Source organism: Hydractinia symbiolongicarpus, chromosome 4 (genome assembly GCF_029227915.1).
Source record: "Hydractinia symbiolongicarpus strain clone_291-10 chromosome 4, HSymV2.1, whole genome shotgun sequence".
Classification (NCBI taxonomy): Eukaryota; Metazoa; Cnidaria; class Hydrozoa; order Anthoathecata; family Hydractiniidae; genus Hydractinia; species Hydractinia symbiolongicarpus.
The window spans coordinates 6,104,255-6,122,311 of NC_079878.1; the positions used below are offsets into that span (position 1 = coordinate 6,104,255).

The following is an 18,057-nucleotide window of genomic DNA, read 5'->3' on the forward strand; positions in this document are numbered from 1 at the left end:
GTTAGACTAATTACTAAAAATCGTTTTTTTTATTACTTTTTACAAACACAAACTGAAATATAATAAAATAAATAGTTATATCATTTTTTAAGTAAATAAGGTTTCTAATAAAAGTTGTAGCAGTAAAAGCATGTTTTAACAAAACAAAATCCCTGCATAAGAGCTAGTTTATGTCAATAAAATATATACAGCATCGAGAAAACACTTTAAAGTATGAAAGATAAGAAATTGATTAAAGCGACAAAAGGTTGGCATTGCAATTTAGTTTGACCACTTAGTCGAGTTAAACCATTTCGCACAACCAGTGTGGACTGCTTCTAGCAAAACTCTTAGAGAGGTTTGTTATACCAAAGGCTGTCAGACGACATATTTCATTTTACTCTATCTGTTATAAAGGTTGCAAAACTAATGTTTAACAATGACCGGTTAGCAGTCACTACAATAAACCAAGTTGACCATCAGGATACAGGTATATATGAGTGTTACACATCCAATGAGAATCCCTTTTAGAAATGCTATTAAAAAACTTGTAAGCACAGAAGACAGCAGGCAAACACACTTCCAAAAAAAATTTTTTTGTACTTTGGCAGGTTTTACACCTTTATATCTCTTAAACCGTTCGCTGAAAGTACACGATTCTTCACATTATTTTGATCCGCGTTTCAAGCTTTACACTTTAAGCAACGAGTAAACAAATTTCATAGGAAAAAAAATTGTATATTGACAGGTCCTTGCAGACGTCATCAAAATTCAAGTTATGGTTCTCTTTTCCATTATATTCCTGCCTTAGTGGATTTTTGTACGGGGCTTATCGCCTAGTCTTTTTTCGTATTTGACCTTCCCCTGGTCGTGGACCATCATGCTTTCGTGTCTGCAGTCAGATTTAAGATCGTGTTGGGGATCTCCTCCTGAGGGACAAACCTCTGTTCTTAACCAACCTTTTATATATTAAGCAGATAGAGCACTCAATGAAAGAATGGCACGTGCTGAAAATAATGGCTGTAGAGAAGACGTGATGCAAACTGTTCAGGATGTAATGAACAGAGTTAGGCCTTTTGCTGCTGCATATAGATACTTGGCTGAAGCTGATGAAGTAGCTCAGACAGCAGCTGAAAATATGTTTTATAAGAAAATCGGGATGAAATAACAATTTAAAAAATAAGCCTATTGTTTGTCACAGTGGTAAATTAGGAATATGAAAACCTGTCTTAGATTTTGAGGTTGGTATAAAAAGGTGTGTAGCTATGTTTTTATGCTTATATATATTTATTTTATTAAATTATTAAACTGAAGTTTGTATTTAAATTATTGAATAATCTTTATTCGATCATGACCATGTTTTTATTGTTTCAATTATCTTGTATTATCTTATATAACTCTGTATGTACTTTGTCTTTAAACCCTAAAAAATGTTAAATCATTAGGTAAAACAGATTTCAACTTATTTCTTCTATCCAATCTAAATGTACATTTGATTAACTACTAGAATCTAGGATCTTCAGGTAGTCGGGTTTTTCATTATTTGCTATATTTTATAAGCAAGAAATATACCTTAAAGGCTAAATAAGAAGAAGCAAAGGTCAAAAAAAATCAATGTTAAGAAACATTCGTGATGAACAGAATGTTTGTTACAAAAAAATAATGAAGTGTATTGCAGATTTTCAAATTTTATATAACGAAAGTACAGTTGTCATACCATACTAACTCAGACCTTCATCAATACTGGCATAATAATGTTAATTTTAATTCAACATGTTTGTTTTTAATTTTTAGGCTAAAGCGCGAAGGTCCTATGACTTGCTTCTCTGTAGCGCGCTTTATTAATGGAGATGGTTTATCAACTGAAAGTCAGGGTATAGCATCTTATGTTTAAGGGCAAAAATTTTTGCGCAACAAAAAAACGCGACATATATGGAATAAACTCTCGCGGTTTGCGGTTTTTTGAACAAAAACTTTCGCGAATCGAAAAAAAAAATATTTTTGGGTGAAAAAACTTTCTCGAATGAGCAAAAAATAATATTTTTTTCTTAATTTTTATTATTTTTCTTGCTTTGTTTAATGTAATCTTCAACTTCCCACTCAGAATCAGTTTCGTCACCGGTTTCTCCATCTTCACCAACTTTCTTCACCAACGATCAATGAATTTTGATACCACCAACAATTGCAATTCTTCTACTGTGTTATATTGAGCCTGTAGAAGACAGAGCCGTTGGCAATCTTTTCAATTTTGTGATGATTTTACCCACAGCCGTGAATACTCCACCTGTTTCAGCGCAAATTAGAAAAACGGAGAAAGCGGCGACAAGCACTGTAGGAAATAAAGATATTAAAGAAGATTGCAAGATTGTATACGTATTGATTAATAACAACCATTCATGTGGCTTTTTTTTGATAACAACGAATTTCAGGAAGGGGCCTGAAATCTGCTTGGAAAAATTCGCATGAAAAAACTTTCGCGTTTAATAGGTTGGCTATGATTTCGCGTGAAAAGACTTTTGCATTTTGCTGTTTTGAAAGTTTTTAAGGCAAAAACTTTTGCGAAAAAGGGCCAAAAACGCGAAAACTTCTACCAGAGAAAGTTTCTGCCCGAGAACGTTTTGTATCACAGATCTTTTGGTATTGGAAAGTATCAAGCAGGAGCAGTATACAATGGAGGTAAGTTATTCCCTATTTCACCGTTCAGTTTTATTTTGGCAACCAATAAACCTAAATCAAAATGTTTAACATACTTAATTATTTACTTTTATTTTTAACATTAAAATGACAATACTGAAAAAATTGCTGACGTCATTAAATTATAATGAAGGATCTTTTTCATTGTTCCTGTACCAAAGTGGATTTTTCCACGGCTTAAACAACTAGTACGGTAATATTTACGTATGAAGATAAGCATTTTTAGAATTAAAAAAAATAGTACTTATAGTACGTCATGAAAGAAATATAATGATAACGACAATAAATTTTTGCTTATGTCAGCACTTTTTCTGTGATGTCATTGGGACCTTGAAATTATCTGCTTTAAGTTCATTTACTTACTTCCGTTCAAGAGTGAATTTCAAGATTCTGTTTAAAGTTTTTGGCAGCTAAAAACATAATTTCCAATATTTACACAGTTCGCTTGAATAAAAGTCGAACATTGCCCATTCTCCAAATTTTGGTTATGATCCGAAAAAATCGGGTAATCGAATTAACCACGTGTCTAAAATACTCAGAAAGATTACCCTCGACGAAATAAAGTTGTCTTGTAAGTTTCGAGTTGTAAGGATAATCTTAACAGAAGTTATTATATTTTTCCGATTATAAGGGCTTCATAGATTTACAGTGGTAATTCTGAGTAATTACAACAACAGATTACAATAGCAGATTAGCAAAAAAAATTATTAAACAAAAAACGGCAGAAAGGGGGCGAAATCAGCCCCCCCTGGACTGAATAGGGTTAAATATCGAAAATAATCAAAAGTTGTTATGACAACCCCCCCTTGAGTAAGAAAATAACATAACAAATCCAGAATAACCGTGCCTTATCAGAAAATCACGGTTTTAACATATAAACAAAACGGCCGGCGGAAGGGTAACTTAATGCTTTTTGGAAAAAAATTCAGTGAATTGTACATCGCGCATGGATATCAAAACGATATCGAAACAATAGCAATTCAAATAGTACTTTGTATTGAGATGAGTTCAATCTTCATTCTTTATTTCTACCTCATTTCTACAAACATTTCAAAAGTAATTCTTTTCTAGAATTCTAGACTCACAATATTTTGTATATATAACGCACGAAGGAATCCTGGCTGAGTACGTTCATATGATCTTCTTATTTGGTTTTTAGATTTTAACATTATGTCCTTATAAACTAGACTTGCAAAAAAATTGTATAGAGAATTTTTAAGAAAACATCAGTTCCCACAAGGAAGTCGTTATTGGTCAAAATGTGTATGGAAACATTCAACAGCTTACTTGTTTAAAATGATGCAAAGTCACGTATTTCAATAACAAATTAACAATACCTACCAGCCTGAATTTAGATAAATGACGAAACAGACAGACATGAATTATGTCTTCGTTAAGTAAATGCGGATATTGTTACTGTTTGTCTGTCCAGTGTTTGTAATGTTTAAGGTTTATCATTCTAAGGGGTAATGACATAAAGAATTGTAGCCTGGGTTATAATGTAATCTGGGTTGTAATGTAATCTTTTTTGTTCGGATAAGCATGGTTTGTTTACAAAACCTCGCGCTGTGTACTGCGCTACTATCTACATGGATCTACGGCATGGTTTACCTCCACTTAAACGTTCAACATTACCTAACTAGTAACTACTACAAATTGTCCTTTATAAACCTTTTAAAAAATCATGTAAGAAAAGCATTTAGTGTATTGCTTAGGTTAGGCCTCTTAAACAATTGGCTTATGTGAAACAATAGGAAAATCTTTTGATATATTGGTACAATTTGCACAGATCAAATTATTCTTCAAATTTTTGGTCGTCGAATATATCAGAATTTGTAAAAAAGTGATGAAGTGTCGTTATTTAATCATTAATGAATAAACAAAAGTTTTTTTATACTTCTAACTTCATATAATGTAGGCGCGATTACAAACTGTCATTTCTTTAATCTCGTCTAGTTTTTCACAAACGGGATATTTTAAACCTAAAATACCCTTAATGCTCTTAAAAATGATGTCAATACTATTTAAACAAAAAAAATATATAAGAAATACTCCTACTTGAGATCCCACTATATTATTGTTAATTCCAATTAAACAAAATTCGGTAAACCAAGAACGCAGTTTATTACTCATAACAAGGAAGATCAATTCTTATAAATAAGACAACTTTAAGAGTTGCTAACCAGTTGGTTCCAACGTCTGCAGAAGTATCTATCATCATGAAGCTGGCATTGTTGTTCTTAACATTGTTCTTTGGTATCATTGCCAGTAAGTTGTTTGTTTGTTTGTTTGTTTGTTTGTTTGTTTGTTTGTTTGTTTGTTTGTTTGTTTGTTTGTTTGTTTGTTTGTTTGTTGTGCAACAATTTTTTTAACAGTTCGAAAACTAATTATTCTTTGTCTTCTGTTATGTAGCGTTGCCTATTGAATCTGAACAGATTCTACACAATGATGCTTCTGGTAAGTATTTTTAACTTTTTCCCCCTTTCTCTTCAAAGAAGATATTTCGTAAAGAATAGGTAACTTTTCTTTCTAGATAAACACGAAGTTGGTGACGCTGTAGATGACGATGATTGCGATGACGATGATGATGATGATGATGATGATGATGATGATGATTGCGATGATGACGGGGATGATGATGATGACGATGATGATGATGAAAGCGATACTTCAAATGATGGTGAAAGGTGTCGTCGATATAGACGATATAGACGATATAGACGATGTCACCGCTACAGATATCGGAAAGTAGTTAAATAATAAGCATGTAATCTTTGCTGAGCGATTGGTGAATGGCAGTGTTTTGTATCTGAAAATTTATGTCAAAGATGCTTTCATTTTTTTAATTTCTGTTTTCTTAATCCCAACATAAATGCCAGCGTCATTATGATGAACCGCCGAAAGTGAATCTAAGTGAATAAAAAACTGATACTCCAATTACATTTTCCAGCATAAACGTCACTTATAATGACAAGGCTTTTTAGATTTAAAACAATGTTTTAGCATAAAATGACTATTTTTGTGAAATGTTCATGTTAGCTTTCGCCCGCATTATGTGAGCATGATCACACAATCAATATTTTAACAAAATCATCAATTAATTAAAATCATATAAAATAAAAAGCAATAATAAAATTAATGACTTTATCAAAGCTCAAGACCTGAATTTTTTACTAATGTTTACCAGACACCCATATTTAGTGGTGTTTTAACCAATTTTTCTAGCTTTATTTCCATGCAATATAAACATAATCTTATTTCTACTTTATTGTCTCATTGTTTTAGATTTAGCTCTAATTTTGAAATTATTTTATGTCGAAGTGGACAAACTTAAAGCACTTTTAGAAAAAATGGCTACCCTGATAATGTTTTTGATTTCAGCGTACGTAACTTTCTCAACAGCATGTTTCAACGTAAAGAAAGGTTACCGCTCCGGACTTGTGTATGAGTTACGTATAGTGACTGCAATGTCACTTATAATGGCTAGTATATTCGCCAATTTAAGCTTCGCATGTCCGAACACATGGGTATCTGCCACTGACTGGTAAGAATATAAAGGCTTCGCAACGTACTGGTGTATTACAACATATTTTGGACTCTCCTTCATGCTCTCCATCATCTATTGTTTTAATTTTCTAACGCGTGAGTCTAATAATTTTAAAACCAAGTTGAAGGAGAGTCTGCTCATTGAGCGAGACCGACCGTATCCTTAACATGTCGTTAAATTCTATGCCTCTTGAGCTATTTTGATACAAGTCATTAATTTTATTATTACTTTTTATTTTATAACGCGATGATTTTGTTGAAATATTGATTGTGTGATCATGCTCGCACGAAGCGGGTGAAAACTAACATGAACTTGTCGCAAAAATAGTCGTTTCGTGCTGAAACAATGATTTAAATTTCATTCAAATGATGCAACACTTTTTTAATTATTAATTTACTGTTTTATCATCAATTGAGGAGATTCAACTACAAGTAGTTACAGCCTGGGAGTTAATGTAAAGTACGTAATAAACACAGTAATGTCTGCATGCCCCAATAATGTCTGCATGCCCCAATACAACGACATTTTCAATCTTACTGCCTAGGCTGAGAGTCTTCGCATAATCCCGACAATTAAAAAGCGAAATATATTTTTGAATGTCACGGGAAACAAAAAACATGTGGCGAACTTGAAATACTGAATGTAAGCGCTCTTTTGGGTATTAAAAACAAGACAGTTCCTGAGTAAATAGTTTTTTTTACTTAATCCTGTCCTTCACTAATTGGAGTATTTTGAGGTCCCTGAAAGATAAATACATTACAAAAGCACCTATATATTGATGATAATACAGCTAAAACTTCGGTGGATTTATGAGTTTTGTTACAGTGAAAGCAATTTTAATTACATAACTTTCTATACATTTTCAGCATTTTTTATACCAATAAAATGTTTCGCTGGCAAAAATAATCTTCACAACTATCACACGAATTCAACACTAGTGTCGATTAAACTTTTCACAAAAATATTTAAGTGTTCCAACTAAAGGACTCTAGCAGTACGGTAAAATGATGTCTTGCAATGTAATAGGGCAGGTTTAAAAGAAGCGATCTAGCCTACTGACGGTGTTGACATTCTGACACCAATTGATCACCAAAAATAAATATTTCTCACATAGAATCATCTTGATTAAAATGAAGATATTTCTTATAAAATCTTAAATATTTCTCTGTAGTGAATAAGTTAAATCTTCTGATTATGCTTTATTAGTTTTAATTATTTGAAGGGAAAGGATTTTAAACTAATTATGTCGTATGTTTGCAAGTTTTTGTAGGAAAATTTTTGACAAGAACTTGATGCAGATTCTGCTTACAAGAACTTTAAACGTAGCTGTAATCTTTTTATATCACTGCTATCCAATAAAAACATCAATCATGAACAAGTCCTTAAGCAAATTGGTATAATGGAAACCTATTCACAATTATGTGATTAGATTCAAAAAGGTAAAATCTTGCCAATTAGTTACCTTATGAAAGCGTGCAATAATCTGCAAGTGGCCTGTAGTTAAAGCCTGCTTCCATTCCAAATATATTTGATTAAGATTAATAAGATCACTTTCTAATTTTCGTAGATTAGTTTGATTGAGCTGAGAAAGTCTTAAGGTATATTATTTTGGTAAAAACATCAACTAACTGTATTAGGTAAAGTATAATGAGCATTCTTATTTTGACAATATATTTTAATCTATAATTTGATCATCTTCGGTTATAAAATACAAAATAAAACAAGATTAAAAATCCATGATAGATTATGTACATACATCTCTACCGTATAATAAATTTGAAGAAGAAGTCAGATGCAAGGACCCACGGGACAGCATCTAAAAAAAGAACAAAAAATGATACTACTAAGGTCCGTCTTCCATTCGTCTCTAGTGTATAGTTGCAGACGTAATTGATTGATATGTAAAGCTTCAAGTGTCAAAAGATGGCTTACTGATTTTGACTTTGATGTTAAAACGATAACGTCGTCCATCGAAAGGGAATGTTGACATGGAGCCATGTGAATACCTACCGGCGCATTTTTTCTTCCGTGTTCTCTAATTCTAGTGATCAGATGTGATTACAAAAACCTCCTGTAGGCAAGAAAACTTTTATTAAGTTGTTAACTCTTTGTAATAAAGATGTTATAATGTTGACAAAAGATGGTTTATACCGCTAAATCGATGGTTTAGCAATAGGCCGTCCTCCTTCCCCTATGTTAGGCAATGGCTACTTGAGTAGCTTTGATTCAACAATAAGCGATGGTGCGTCATTGTACAGTCGATATATGGGTGAGATGTTATGAGAATTTAAAAGGAATCTGATTAAACAAACACATTTGATAGCACTTCTTGACATTTAAATAATTCACAATAAAAACAGATTTGGATTAAGTATACAAAGTCCACTTATACGTGATTGCTAATAAACTTTCATTCCCTGCACGTTAGCGGAGTTAACAGCTTGTTGCTGTTTTTAACATCCTGTTATTACCCAGTTCTTTGTCATTTTAATGTTGATAATCAAATGGTGAACAATATAAAAATCATTTTCGTTATCCTCACCATTAGAATAATTGTTTGGCGTGAATGAAAACAACTCAACAAATAAGGCATCATCAGGTTTATTACACCTTCTGACATGCTTTCTCAAATGTTTTAAAAAATTTCTCCGCAAGTAATTCCGTTTTTCTTTTAATGAAGACCGATTTTCTTTGACTAGGGATTTGGCGAAAAGATTTTTTTTAATGAGTCTAGTATAAACCTGTCCACCACCAAGATGGGATTTAAGATCTTTAGCAGACAAGCAGCTCAAGAGCTCACACACATACCTCTTGAACTTTCTAAGCACGTGAGAACTTCGAAGACCTCTCACAGTTCCTTAATGCAGGTAAATGGAACACACTTTGACTTTTACCAACTTCTATTTTTTTCAGTGCTTGCAACCTTGCTAAATACTTTTTCTTCTCAACCTGACATGTCCAATATTCTTTTCTTTAATCTAAATCCAGGATTTTGAACAAAAATTTTCTCATCGCTGCTTGAAACTTTTGATGCAAGGCACAAAAAATTAAACAGTTCATGGTCTATAAATAAACGCCATTGTTTACATTTTCAACGGTAAGCTCTTCCGGGTCTGACATCTGCTTGGTAGGAAAAAAGATAAAGCAAGGTGAAGCAAAGTAATTATCCGTCCATTTCATCACAAGAAGGCATTCTTAAATGAATTCAAATAAATCAAAAATCATCAATCGACACTCAATGATAATTCAAAACCTCTAATATCTAAAATCCACAGGAAACTCTTCACCAAATCCTTGCATCTTTTTTGAGATTGAATTATGACGCAACGTACGCTCTTCACCCTCCTCCGTATTATAATAATAAAAAAACACCGAATGAAACATTTCCACCGCCTGTAATGTTAGATACGAGCATAATGTTACAGGCACCTCGTAAATGATACATGCACCACGACTAATGTTACATGCAATGCTTGTATTATTATCACAGCATATGCGAATTGATATTACTGTAATGTAACACGCGTAAGTTTAATTTGATTCGTTAAGTATTATTCTAAAACTAGTCGATAAGGCCCGTGGAAAAATCCACTTAGGCAGGATAACAGAGAAAAACAACCGTCATTTAAATTTTGATGACGTCAGCAGAGACATGTCAGAACACAAAATGTTTTTTTTTAGAAATGTGTATGCCTGTTGCCTTCATCGTATAGATCTTGAAACGCTGAGCAAGAAAATGTATAAGATCATGTACTTTTGACAAACGGTTGCAGAGATATTAGGGTTTAAAGGTTTTTTAATGACGTCATCAACCCGTCCATTCCGAAACGGATTCGGGGACCCAGGTTTGGGAAAATTACCCAAATTGGTCCTAGGTGGTCCCTAGTTACCCACGCAGTGAAAAATCATTGACGTCACCACCTCGTTTCCAAGTTATTTGGCCTCAAAGTTTTAGGTGCACTTTAATGGCTTCATTAATTTAATATAGGATATTGACGTTAAAGTAGTGTTATTTTCGTCGCGTCGTACCGTCAGAAAATTTAACATATTAGACATGCAACATCAAAGGAAAATGAACACATCCACTTTGCCTGTCACAGAGACACGGAACTGGCGTATTATTATATAGACTAGTCGATAAGGCCCGTGGAAAAATCCACTTAGGCAGGATAACAGAGAAAAACAACCGTCATTTAAATTTTGATGACGTCAGCAGAGACATGTCAGAACACAAAATGTTTTTTTTCAGAAATGTGTATGCCTGTTGCCTTCATCGTATAGATCTTGAAACGCTGAGCAAGAAAATGTATAGGATCATGTACTTTTGACAAACGGTTGCAGAGATATTGGGGTTTAAAGGTTTGTTAATGACGTCATCAACCCGTCCATTCCGAAACGGATATGGGGACCCAGGTTTGGGAAAATTACCCAAATTGGTCCTAGGTGGTCCCTAGTTACCCACGCGGTGAAAAATCATTGACGTCACCACCTCGTTTCCAAGTTATTTGGCCTCGAAGTTTTAAGTGCACTGTAATGGCTTCATTAATTTAATATAGGATTTTGACGTTAAAGTAGTGTTATTTTCGTCGCGTCGTAACGTCAGAAAATTTAACATATTAGACATGCATTTTTCGGCAACATCAAAGTAATATGAACATATCCACTTTGCCTGTTACAGACACACGGAACTGGCGTATTAATATATAGACTAGTCGATAAAGCCCGTGGAAAAATCCACTGAGGCAGGATAAAATTGAAAAATAAGCGTCATATGAATTTTGATGACGTCAGAAACCCATCTGCAAAAAAATTAGAACCTTGTTTTTACGTTGCCTCTATGGTGCGGAGTTTAAAGCGCTGATTAAGAAAATGTATGTAATCACGTGCTTTTGATAAATGATTAATGAGATATAAAGGTTAAAAAAATTTGCTGACGTCAGCACTGACCCGTCTAGACCCCCAATTTTTTTTTTAGAAATTTGCACTCCTGTTGCCTTCATCGTATAGATCTTGAAACGCTGATCAAGAAAATGTATAGGATTATGCACTTTTGACAAACGGTTGCAGAGATATTAGGGTTTGAAGGTTGTTTGATGACGTCATCAAACCGTCCATTCCGAAACAGATTCGGGGACCCAGGTTTGGGAAAATTACCCAAATTGGTCCTAGTTGGTCCCTAGTTACCCACGCGGTGAAAAATCATTGACGTCACCACCTCGTTTCCAAGTTATTTGGCCTCAAAGTTTTAGGTGCACTGTAATGGCTTCATTAATTTAATATAGGATATTGACGTTAAAGTAGTGTTATTTTCGTCGCGTCGTAACGTCAGAAAATTTAACATATTAGACATGCATTTTTCGGCAACATCAAAGGAAAATGAAGACATCAACTTTGCCTGTTACAGACACACGGAACTGGCTTATTAATATATAGATTTATTTACTTAAGGATCGTTTGAATTGACTAATTGTTATGCTTTTATCTTTGTGCATAGTTTCTTACTATGCTGCGGTTTTACGACTTCTGTTTAACGATTAATGTATTTTTTAAAGAAAATCTTTGTACAAAGGGAGATTTTTGTCTTCATACAGATTCTTCAGAGGGTTGCAACCTCTATAATTATTAACCATTCGTCATCAGACAAGTGTTGTCACAACAGTCAGCTGTTTTGTCATTTCATCATCAATCACAGTCAAGCCGCGTTCTATATCTCTTTGGTAGGTCTTGGATAACGGTGCCATTCTGTTTAAAACAGTGTAAATCAAAAATATGCCTTATCTTTGAACAAAGGCAGTTAAGGTTTCTGGTTTGTATCGGTAAGGGTTACTTGATGATAATCCTAGTTCAGGCTTAGAGAGGACTGATTCAGACCCCTCTATTTAACTTTTCTCCGTAACTGTTTAGAAGCTTGTAGTTACACCTTGATATTTTGTTACTTTTCATAATTTTTGCTTAGCTAACATTTTCCAAAAAATTGTTTTAGGAAAATATGTATGTTTCTAATTCTAAGTATGTTTTGCTATATTTTTTGCCACATTAGTGTTACAAAACACAAAGTAATACAAGCGTTCAGTATCCAAATTACGTATGTTGTCTTCTCTTCAAACTTATCTCGACGATTCATCAAAAAGAAAGATTTATAATGGAATGATTCTTCCTTGCATAATATACAACTGTACCGTAAACTTAAATTTAAGCCAAACGCAAAGAAATAAGCTTAAATCCATTGATAATCTAGCTGAAACGGTCACTGGAACAAGCCAACCACCTGTTGAAAACGTATTGAAGAAACAATCAATTCTACTTGTGCGAAAATGTTTAGAAAGGAAAACGTGTGCAAACTTTATTGATTACTTCAAAGTACAGTCCCATGGTAGGGGGACAAGAAATGATGGTTATAAATTACAAATTCCATTCACAAAACTCAAATAAGCAAAATCTGGTTTCTTTTCAATGGGTGTTACACTATACAACGAGCTACCATTAAATATTCGTAAAATTGAAAATTTTAATTTGTTTAGGAAAAATGTTTTGAAGTTTTTCAACCTTTGATTTGATTATATCCGATAGTCCCATACTCCATTTGATAATACAGAGTGTTCTGTTTGATTTAACGTGCTTATTTTTCCTGCGGAGACTTTACTTCAGTTGTGATATTTTATTTGTAGCCTGTTAGTTTCATAAACAGACATTTGTTGTTTATTCTATCATCTCACACACAATCTGGCAGTTTTAGCTAATTTCAAGACTTTTTAACTAGTTTTATTTTTATTGCTTATATAATATATATTTTTACCGTACTATATTTTGATTTTGATTTTTAAAGACAGGACGTTTGTTAAAAGCAATACTATATATATTGAAAATCTATATCCTGTATAAAAATTGTTTATAATAATAATAATAATAATAATAATAATAATAATAATAATAATAATAATAAGAATATGCTTTTTCATTTTCGGATAGATTTGCATCACTTTTCGGATAGATTTGCATCGTTCGGATAGACTTGCATCGGTACCGGATAGATTTGCATCGCTATCGGATAGATTTGCATCGCTATCGGATAGATTTGCATCGCTATCGGATAGATTTGCATCATTTCCGGCTCCCGTAGAGTTTTTTACATTTCTAAAATGGCACCTTGAGGCGGACGACGAGCAAGAGCAGCTATATAAACTGCTACTGCTTATTTATTTTGGTAAGTAGTACACGAAGGTCATAGCTGATGTATACTTTTATATTATTTAGCTAAGTCATACATATATTTGTTTCTGTTCACTGTCAAGTCTTTTCACCTAGCTAGCTAGAGCTAGCTTATATATATTCTTTTAATCTTATGGCTACCCACAAGTTTCTTTATCTCGTTGGTAAATGGAAGCAATTTATATTTATGTTATGTTATCCAGCTAGCTGAGCTGTGCCTCTGGCTTTCAGTTCTAGCTTCTGGATGAGTTTAGCTAGAAATTGGAAGTGGGTAGGCTAAATGCTTTGAGAAATATATAGCTAGCTAGCAATATGGCTAAAAAATGATACTCCAGTACTAACTAGAGCTAGCTATAGAGTTATTCTGTGACAATATAATGATGACTGAAACATTGTTGTCTGTGTATAGATTAAAATGCATACATTTTGTTGAGCATACAATTTTTCATAAAATGTGCTTAATCAGTGTATAGACTTATTCTTTCATGTTACCAGTAGAAACCATCATAAGTGGGCCATGTGTACACAAGTTACAGTACTGCTTAAATGTATCTTTACATGTACACAAATTTTACAACCTTGCATAACAACCTCAAATCTACATATAGAACCTTCACATATCTTTTTTTTACACATCAACTTAAGGATACTGTAAGGGTAGCTAGCTATAAATATAATTTTTTTACAAAAAAATGTGTGAATCTCACTTTGAACATTCTATCACGGTGTGGATATTATTATCTAAACAAGCTAAATTATTCAGCATATATACTTTTTAAACTTTTTTCAAGATGGGTAGATTTAATATCGCAAAAAAACCTTTTTCTTGATCAGTTTTGTTCTAGCGTGTTCTAGAGTCATATTTTTTTATTCTGTTTAATTTTAATTTTTTTTGAAAGTTTGTTTGTTTTTTTATACCAACTGACATTCAGCACAACAGATTTTTCTTTTAACAGGGTATAAATACTTAATGAGTTGTAGGTAGTTCGCTTAACACCTTCTGCACATCTTTTAACAGGCTATTGTTGCAAAGGTTGCGCAAGGAATTTTATATGTTTGACTTAGAATGTCAAAAACTCCCCTCCATGGTGGAGAAAATCAACAAAACTTTGCACATGAGCTCATCGATACCTGCTGCAAATGACTTTGTCACATTTTATGTATATTTTGATTATTTAAAGAAAAATTGAGGTTAAAACACAAAAGAGCGAGCAAAAATTTATTTTTTCGCATATTTTTAAATAAAAAACGAACAACACGCTTTTTCGAAAAAGTGTGACAAAGTGTTGTTGCTATGGTAATGCTATAGTGATTGATAAATATGACGCAGAGAAAAAATAAGCAGAGGGAAGTTTCGGACGTTTTAGTGAAAAACAAAGATGTGAATTTGTTTTTCAACCTTCAGAAGACACAAGATATTTAGTATTACGATTCATAATTAAAGCATTTACTTTTGTAAATGGAAGACTTCTTATTTTTGTGATTCATATTTTTCTCCAAAATATTGTGACGTTTATATATTTACCATGAAACACTTTACCTCAGCCTGTTATAATCTTATTATTATTTTGGATTATTCCAATTATTTACATGATATACTGAGTCGATTGTGATGTTATTATTATTTTAGATTAATAGGATAGAATTGCATCGCTCAGTATTTGTTCTTATAGATGTGTGATACGAAATACTGAGAGAGTTGTGATCTTATTAATATTTTGGATTGATAGGATAGAATTGCATCACTCAGTGTTTGTTCTTATATAGATGTGTGACACAAAATACTGAGTGAGTTGTGATCTTTTAAATATATTGGATTGATAGGATAGAATTGCATCACTCAGTATTTGTGTGCGACACAAAATACTGAGTGAGTTGTGATCTTATTAATATTTTGGATTGATAGGATAGAATTGCATCACTCAGTGTTTGTTCTTATATAGATGTGTGACACAAAATACTGAGTGAGTTGTGATCTTTTCAATATATTGGATTGATAGGATAGAATTGCTTGTTCTTATATAGATATGTGACACAAAATACTGAGTGAGTTGTGATCTTTTCAATATATTGGATTGATAGGATAGAATTGCATCACTCAGTGTTTGTTCTTATAGATGTGTGACACAAAATACTGAATGAGTTGTGATCTTATTAATATTTTGGATTGATAGGATAGAATTGCGTCTCTCAGTATTTGTTCTTATATAGATGTGTGACACAAAACACTGAGTGAGTTGTGATCTTATTAATATTTTGGATTGATAGGATAGAATTGCATCTCTCAGTATTTATTCTTATAGATGTTTGACACAAAATACTGAGTGAGTTGTGATCTTATTAATATTTTGGATTGATAGGATAGAATTGCATCTCTCAGTATTTATTCTTATAGATGTTTGACACAAAATACTGAGTGAGTTGTGATCTTATTAATATTTTGGATTGATAGGATATAATTGCATCTCTCAGTATTTGTTCTTATATAGATGTGTGACAAAAATACTGAGTGACTTGTGATCTTATTAATATTTTGGATTGATAGGATAGAATTGCATCTCTCAGTATTTGTTCTTATAGATGTTCTTATAGATTATAGATGTTGTGATCTTATTATCTATTTGTGTATTTTAATCATGGTATTGTTTTATCTGCATTTTTTCATAGGACTGTTATCCTGATTTATATATTTCGTTGAACACATGACAATTCGGCTAATGGCTTATCATTGTAGTAAAGTGTGACGTAGACAGGCGTAGGTATTCTCTATTTCTTTTCATATTTTTTTAATGGATAATTTGTGAATAGCCAAAGTCCCCCATGCGCTTATACAGGGTGACCTCCACTCCTAGAAACTTCTGGAAATGGAATGTTGTCCTTGAAAAACTACTGAAGTGTTTAAAAAAAAGAAAAAAATCCTGAAAATTATGTTTTCAGTGTACTTTTTCGTTTGGGTTCGATTTTTTTTTAAATCACAGGTGATAGGAACCATTACGGATTTTTGCTTATTGAAATTTCTGTTTTTATCAAACGAAATTTTTCTGGTGAAAGGACAGAGAACTTCTGGAAGCTCCTTTAATTTATTTTTTTGGAAATAATTGGCCACTCTGGAATAACTTAAATACGAGAAGATCAAATAGAATGTAAATTGTTGAATGTAGGTTTAGAACTTTTACGTTTATTATCCATATTTTGCTGGTCTGCTAATGCATTTTTTTTAATTTTTTAGTGGACCCTCCAAATGCTTTAACCGTTCATTTGAAAATTGGTAGAACCGTTGGAAATTGTTAAAATATGTCGCCATTGTTATGTCAGCGTGCAACAAGATTTATTATACTTGGAAAAATGGTGTCTAATACTATGACATTGAAAACTGTTTTCAATAAACGAAGAAAGTTTCCAAATTGTTACATATTTTTTCCATAAAAACCTTCTTGCTTGTCAACTACCATGTCAGACCAACAATGAGTACGAACACTCATTTACAATCTTGTTTTTATGTAGCTACTTGTTTTATAGGACGACAGCTTTATGTAAATTGACAGGTAGGCCTAATTGCAACGCACGACATGGTCTACAGACGGTATCCTACATTGGAGCAATTTTGTGGGATGTGCTTCCGATATTAAGGAAGCTAAAAGTCTGAAGTCATTTTCTTCACAGCCTAAAGTTTTTTATTTTTATTAGATTTATTTATTTTTATATCGTCAATTTAGCCAAGTGTAGTCGTACTCTTCTATCAAATCCTATACAGGACTTCATACGAGAGGTGACATTTCCATTTGTATATATCCTTTTAATTGACGTTAAATAAATTTATGTCTGTTAACTCTGTTATACCTGGGATCCTGTGACCCAACTCGGTTGGCACAGTTTGCAAGCGTAACTCCAGATCGTGAAAACGTCAAATGTATTGTATCCTCAATGTATTCGTTTAGGTAGTTATATAGAAAAAAATAGACGAGGATATTAATGGTTATTCCTTTCTAGGCAAAATATGAGGCTTAACGTTAAACCAAATAGCTGAATAACACGGCGCGTTTTCGACTTTTAATGTTTCTCAAGCGTCGCGTGTGTGGATTGAGCAAAACGGATTTTTTTAAGGCTGAATCATCTTCCAGGGAACTGATGCGAAATTTCTAGGACGAGTATAAGGGCGAAATTCAAGGGAAACCATCGATTTGAAAATCGGTTCTGCTTAAAAACTAGGTGGTACACTCGCCTGCAATTGTAAAGTATAAGTGTTTTCATCTTAAGATTTCCTGTTTTACGGGATTTCCTAACTTAAATGGCAAAAAATTTTGACTTTTAGTTTGACAAAGGGTGTACGCCAGCAATATTTGAAGGTGTCATGGCATAATTAGCGTAATATATTAACAGCCTTGATTCCATGCTATTAGCCTTTTCGGAATTAGCGCAGCTATACTTAATCTTTTTATTAAGTTGGACTTTGCCTAACTTACCGTTCTTGGTAGTGAAGCATAATAGAAGATCCAAAAAGGAGTTTTAAAAGATTTATTGCTTAACTGGGCAGATTTTCGTCTCCATTTTGCACCAGTATTAAATTCTAGACCTAGTATCCTGTTATAATTCACGAATTTCCGAAACACCATGGATATGGCATATTT

The 18,057-nt window shown here is 32.9% G+C and overlaps 1 long non-coding RNA gene across 2 annotated transcripts; it reads left to right on the forward strand.

Annotated features, from left to right (window-relative positions):
* Positions 1–13,128: 13,128 nt before the first annotated feature.
* On the forward strand, positions 13,129–17,258 carry LOC130640968 (uncharacterized). Of its 2 annotated transcripts, none has more exons than XR_008982412.1 (3): positions 13,129–13,424; positions 16,097–16,188; positions 16,659–17,258. It is a non-coding gene; the product is annotated as an uncharacterized LOC130640968 (long non-coding RNA). The 2 variants fall into 2 exon arrangements; XR_008982413.1 differs by having other exon boundaries at positions 13,130–13,424; positions 16,097–16,184.
* The last annotated feature ends 799 nt before the right edge of the window (positions 17,259–18,057 follow it).